Genomic DNA, 6,382 nt, shown 5'->3' on the forward strand with positions numbered 1-6,382 from the left:
AAATCTTAAACCTGAAGGAGAAAGAAAAGTTCAATTACAAACATCCTTGCTCACTGACTTAAGAGTTATCTTCTTGTACGTATTTGAATGCTTCCTTTGTTTTCCTACAGTTTCTTCCAAACTTTTTCACTTGCTGTACCTCCAGGACATTGAAGAAATGAAATAATTTATTGACTCCCAGGGGGTAGATAAGACTGAGGAGGAAAGATACTGCCAGGAATAAGCAGATAACATTGTTTTTGATAAGAAACCAATGGAGATATGCCCATTTTATATGTCTTGTCAGTGGTTAATTTATAACTGAACTGAAATATTGTTGGGCTTGAAATTATAAGCATTCCAAAATCTATCTTGGTGTATCCAGAGACCACAGAGAAACCAGACTATTGAATATGGGTTTGAGGAACTAGATCAGGTGGGTATAGAATGGCTCTATTACTTCTTGAAAGACTTTTGTTCCTTTTGTGTGTAAAACTATGAATTATTTGATGGAGAAATTAAAAAGTATCCCCGGTCAGTGTATTCTTAACTACAATCATATTATATTGAAATTTTATTGTTCTCTCTCCTTCAGTCTGAGAAAAAGGACTGAAAATCTCTAAAACTCCTTTTACCTTTACTTACTTAGTAGCCATGGGAAAAATCTCTTGTGAATATTGATAAAAAACAAAACAAAACAAAAACCTCAGGAAAAAAAATGCTGAATGAAGGATTTCAGGGGACACTGCCTTCCGGCGTTTTTTTTTCATGTGACATTGCATTTTATTTTCCCTTTTTTTCACAATGTGACTAAAGTATAATTTATTTTAGAAACAACATCATTAAAAATGAATCAACCATTTTTCAAATTCCAGTATTTGATTGATTGAATGATCATTGTGGTTGTTTATTTTTCTGAGTCTTTATTTTGTTTTTTTCACGTGGACAGGAAAGGGACCAACTCAAGACTTTTGGAATGAAGGAATATGTGTACTCTAGCACCACCTACTGGTATATTGTATGTAGTGCCTCAGATGGCAAGAAACTCAACCTCAGAATCTTAATTTTCGCTCCAAACCTTTTGTAAATTTTCTACCATTTTCCCTTTTCCATCCTTTCAAGGCCTGGTACTTCTCTATTTATTTTTTACCTATTATGAATGCTTTCTCTGTCTAATGCTGTACTGGTGATTGAAGCCAGGGGTGTTCTACCACTGAAATATATTGCCAGCCCTTTTAAATTTTATTTTAAAACAGGGCTCTCACTGAATTGTCCTGGCTGGCCTCTAACTTTCAATTCTTCTGCCTCAGAGTCAAGCACAGCTGGAGTTACAGGCGGGCCTCACTAATGGCTAAAACTCCTACTTTCATGGCATTTGGACAGGTTGGAGATGAGTAAAACACAAATCCATGGTGGGTCCCTGATGGCATGACTTTGGGGTATATATTTTGTATGTGGCCAGTGGAGTCTCCCTCTGCTTTCTGATCATCATGTAAACAGCTTCTCTCTGCCACACTCTTCTATCATGATGTTCTGTCTTACCTAGAGCCCTAGGGAGTGGACCCAGCTGTCTACGAACTGAGACTCTGAAACTGTGAGCCTCCAAATCAACTTTTCTTTCTTAAAAGTCTTTCTTTTCTGGTCTTTTAGTCACAGCAGCAAAAAAGCTGATTAAAACATCACATAAAGAGGTGATTAATAGGAGTGAAGTCTCCACTGGTTTTACTGGAACTATTCCTTCATGTCAGATTTCTTTGGAAGCTCTTTCTCTTTAGCACACACAACATTCGAAGTTTATCCCCAAACCAGAAGAAAAAAGAGATACGAAGATGAACAAGGAAAGCATCTGATTTTATTCAAAACTCTAAAATTAAATTGATGAGTTGGATAGATTAGAGGAGCCATACAAATCTCTACCAGTGTGTATAATTTGGTTTGGGATAAACGGTTCTCTTGGATCTGACGGGAACTGACTAGATACTCTTTAGGATTTCATATCAGGTGAATATTAAGGATTTTGTCTATGGGCCAAAGCACCTTACACCCTTCCAATTAAGAAGAAGGTGGGCTGGCTTACATTTGAGACAGGGAGGGAATGAGAATAAGGGAGGGAGAGTAGTTCTTTATTGGTTCATCCTTCCAGTCTTCTTTTAGCTCCTCTGATATTTCTTCTGCAGCCTATGGATCATCCAGAATAAGTGGTGTCTCTTGATATTTGCCTGGTGCTAAAGGAGGACAGCATCATTAAAGTAGGAGATGCCTGAGATTTAAACTCATTTTAATAATTTTCAGGTAAACAACAAAAAAAGCAAATCATTGTATTTTGATTTTTTTAAAGCATTTTTCTTAGGTGGTTGCCTTGAAATGATTCAATGTACAACCTGTAAAGTGAACAAGAACATATGCAGCAGGATCCTAGAGTAATGGAAGTTCCAGCCCCCTGTTTGACAAAATAATCATTCTTGCTCAGTTTGTAAATATATGGCCATTCAATTTAAGAGAAGGAGTGGAGAGAGAGGAGTAAACACACTTGAATAGATTGGCTCTATTGCCTTGTATGGTAGGTGGAATTATACTACGACTTCCCAGATACTGGCCCTTTATGACCTGCATGATTTCCTCTCCTTGAGTGGGCAGGGCTATGATTATGACAGGTATAGCTCTCAAGATTATGTTACATCTTATTGCAAAGGAATTTTCACATATGATTAAAGATCCCTATTCAATCGATTTAGAGTTGATTAAAGAGAGATTACCCTGAGTATACCTGGCCAAAACGGGTGAGCCTTTTAAAAAATTGACTGGGGCTCTTACTGAAATAAAAGATTTTCTCATAGTGGCCTTGAAGAACCAATCTGCTATGTTGGGATAGAGCCTGGGGCAAGGGACCAGGAGCAACCTCTAGCAGTTGAGCTCAACCCCCAACTGACAGCAAGCAAGAAAATGGGGAATTCATTCCTACAACCACAACAAGCTCATTTCTGCCAGCAGCCGCCTGAACTTGGGAGAAAAGAATCCCAAACTCTAGAAAGGAATGGCTCCTGGTCAACACCTTCATCAGGTCTTATCAAACATTGAGCAGAGAACTAAACTCAGTTGTAACTAGAATCATGATTCCCAGAAATTGCCATTTTGTGGTAATTCATTTGAAGCAATAGAAAATTAGTATGCCTTATATTTAAATTCAAAATTTAAAAATCAAGGTTATGTTAGTCTAGTATTTTATTATTCAGATATTACATGTATGGATACATTTATGTATACATATATACATATACATATATGAAACTGGATGATTTTATTATGTAAGTCCAACTAAGTTGGCAGGCAAGTTTAGGGAGAACAGAAATATTAGCTCTCATGTTTTGTTATTACCTGCAGTTTGGAGTTTTAAAATGTGTTTGGGATTTAAACCCAAGGTTACCACATGATCTCGCAATCCAATTTTAAATACTTATTAACAAAAATAAAAACATGTTTGTACAAACATATATTCACCAATAGTCACAACACTTTGTTCATAAGAGCATAAAACTGAGAGCCAGCAAAATATTCTAGCAATAGTTGAATAGGGAAGCGAACTGTGGTGTACCCAGTCTATCTATAGTATAGGAGCACTCAACAATAGAAAGAGATGAGCTGTTGAAATACAGGAACTATGGATAAAATCTCAGAAAATATTATGCTGGGTGAGCACAAAAAAGCATAGCCAGATATAAAAAAGTACCTACTAACTCCATAATGGATACTATAATAATTTCATTTATATAAAATTCCAGAATGGGCAAGACTAACTTGTAACATATGGTAGATTAATGATTTTCCAGAGGAGGATGAAGGTAAAGAACATTTTGGAGGAAAAAAAATGCTATGTCTTGACTATGATGATGGTTACATAAGTGTATGCATTTATTAAAATCCATTGAACTGAACACTGAAAATAGATTCATTTTTGTGAATGCAAATTACACTTTTATAAAGCTTATTAACATAAATAGTAAGAGGTACACAGTAAAACATTCTCTAAATATTTGTGAATGAAAAATTAAAGCCAATTTTATTCTTTAAATACTTTAAATTTTAACAAATGTGTTTTCCATAGTAGCCCATATAAGTCAGTATGTAAAAAAAAGTTCATAGAAAATATATTTACTTTAAAAATGCAAAATTAACATCACAAATTATTTACTCACCTATCTGTGGTGATGGGCTGTCTGCAATGATTAATTTGGGAAGTTTTCCTTTTATAATGCAATCCAGTGTTATTTGCTTTAGGTCTTGATAAAGCAAATAAGTTTTGGGCATCAGAGTCATTCTGAAAAAAAAATTGCCACAAAATAATTAACATCATACTGTAGAAAGTCAGGATGCTGTTAAGTATCACAATGATTACATTTTGACATTTTTAGTTAGAGTCTTCTGAGTAGTGGAAAGTGTAACATGTTAAATAAAATAAGTTGGAAAATTTGGGGTCACATTACTCCTTAGGAAATACCATTTCTGTATCTTCAGATATGTTAGGACAAGGTGATCCTTCCAATAGTCATGAATTTATATTGCCAGATTTTGAAAATTAAATTCACATTGAAAGAGTTAATATTGATGTAAAATCAAATTAATATACAGAGAGACTTCTTTACAGGAATTTTGGAAATGCATGTCAAAAAGGCAGAGGAATATAACTCAAATTTCAAAATATTATTCCTATCCTTGTTTTACTTTCAAATATTTCATTAAATTGTTTCTTCTTTATTAAAATCTCCTGTAACATAGGATGTATTGAAAGCTATGACTTTATGTACAAAGCAATATTTTAGTAACTAATGAATGATAAACATGTAATTCCAAGAATTTGTCTATAAATTCATAACTCATTAAAATACCTTTGCAACTCCTCTGTTTCATCCTTACAAAATGCTTCATGAGATGATATCTTTGTCCACATGTCTGCAGGCTCCTGCTCAGACATCTCAGCATCATTTCCTGTGAGCAGGTGATGGATTCTTTGTTTTGCAACTGGAATGTCACAGTATATGATGTGGACCTGATGAAAATTAAGATTAAATCATTTCAGGAACAGAAACTTGAACCTTTCTCCTTACCACGTTCACTTATTCTGTTCCACACTGGAGGTGTTTGGACAAAGGTTAAATGGCCAACAGCCTGAGAAGTTATGAGGAGTCAAGAGTTAAGAGCCATTTGGATTGGATGTCATTTGAAATTCAGTGTGGCTTGAGATCCTATCTGCAACTTTTCAAATGCATTTTTTTCTTTCACAATCCAATGCGCATGTAACACTGACAAACTGTAATTTGTATTTACATCATGCTTAAATGTGGTTTGTAAATTTTAAAATAAATCCAAACAACTGAACTGGGATCCTGTCTTTGTACAGAAACACCAGCCTTTGTGCAACTTGTCCTTTGTAACACCAGGGAACTGCTGTTTCCTTCCAATTTAGTTATGTACTGTTGTAACACAGGACTTTTTTTTTTTTTTTTTTTAGCAAAATATTCACATTTTGTAAATAGGCTTTCCTAAAATTTTACTTTTCTCTTTGGTAGAATGTAAAAAAAAAAAGTTATTATTTTGTTCCAAAACTGCTCTGTGTTTTTTGTTAACATAGTGGACAATTTTTGATAATACATGTAGTCACATTATATTTGAACAAATAATTCAGTAACTTCATTTTAAGATAAGTTTATTGTTGATATTTTCCAAAGAAATGTCATTTTGACCTTGGATGTCCAGTAAGCTCCAATCATTTAAATTATCTATACCTTACTACCTCTGTACTTAGGTAATTAAAGTTATAAATACTAGTCCTGAGAACAAACTCAACCATTAACTTGGCATTTTTAATGAACAATTTTAAAAGAAAGAAAAGAAAAAAAGGTATAAAAATTGAAGTGGAATTATGGCACTTATGTGTTTATTAAGATGTTCATGATAATTATAGGATACTTTATTAATATTAACATATAAAGCTAATAGTGTACATCATAATCAGAACATTTGTTTGTAACAAGCTTTCAAGATTAAAGACACAAATCCATCAACATTCCTTTGCCTTTAGTACTTGAAAGATAATTATCTGCTTTAATTAAAGGCCAATGAGAGGCTTTGACCATGGGGCCCACACAAAAGTGAAACCTGTGATTATCTCAATGTCCTAATCAATGCGCTATGGACTTAAATCACAGTCTTGATGGTGGTGAAGAGCAGACAAAGTCTGTATTAAAATGCTATTTTACCATTTACCATGTTGCTGATCATCTTTCCCAATGAGCACACTATGTACAGAGGATCTCCAACTTATGATGGTTTGATTTGCAATATTTTTATTTTATGACAGGGCAAAAGTGATATGAAGTGAATATAAACCATACTACAAATTTTCATT

The 6,382-nt window shown here is 34.0% G+C and overlaps 1 long non-coding RNA gene across 1 annotated transcript; it reads right to left on the reverse strand.

The window, feature by feature from the left end:
• Positions 1-2,088: 2,088 nt before the first annotated feature.
• Positions 2,089-5,068, reverse strand: LOC308642305. Its single transcript, XR_014020525.1, has 3 exons — positions 4,863-5,068; positions 4,173-4,294; positions 2,089-2,204 (listed from the first exon to the last, which is right to left on the reverse strand). It is a non-coding gene; the product is annotated as an uncharacterized lncRNA (long non-coding RNA).
• Positions 5,069-6,382: the final 1,314 nt, after the last annotated feature.

The sequence above is a fragment of the Spermophilus citellus genome (assembly GCF_964194105.1).
Source record: "Spermophilus citellus genome assembly, chromosome: 2".
NCBI lineage: Eukaryota > Metazoa > Chordata > Mammalia > Rodentia > Sciuridae > Spermophilus > Spermophilus citellus.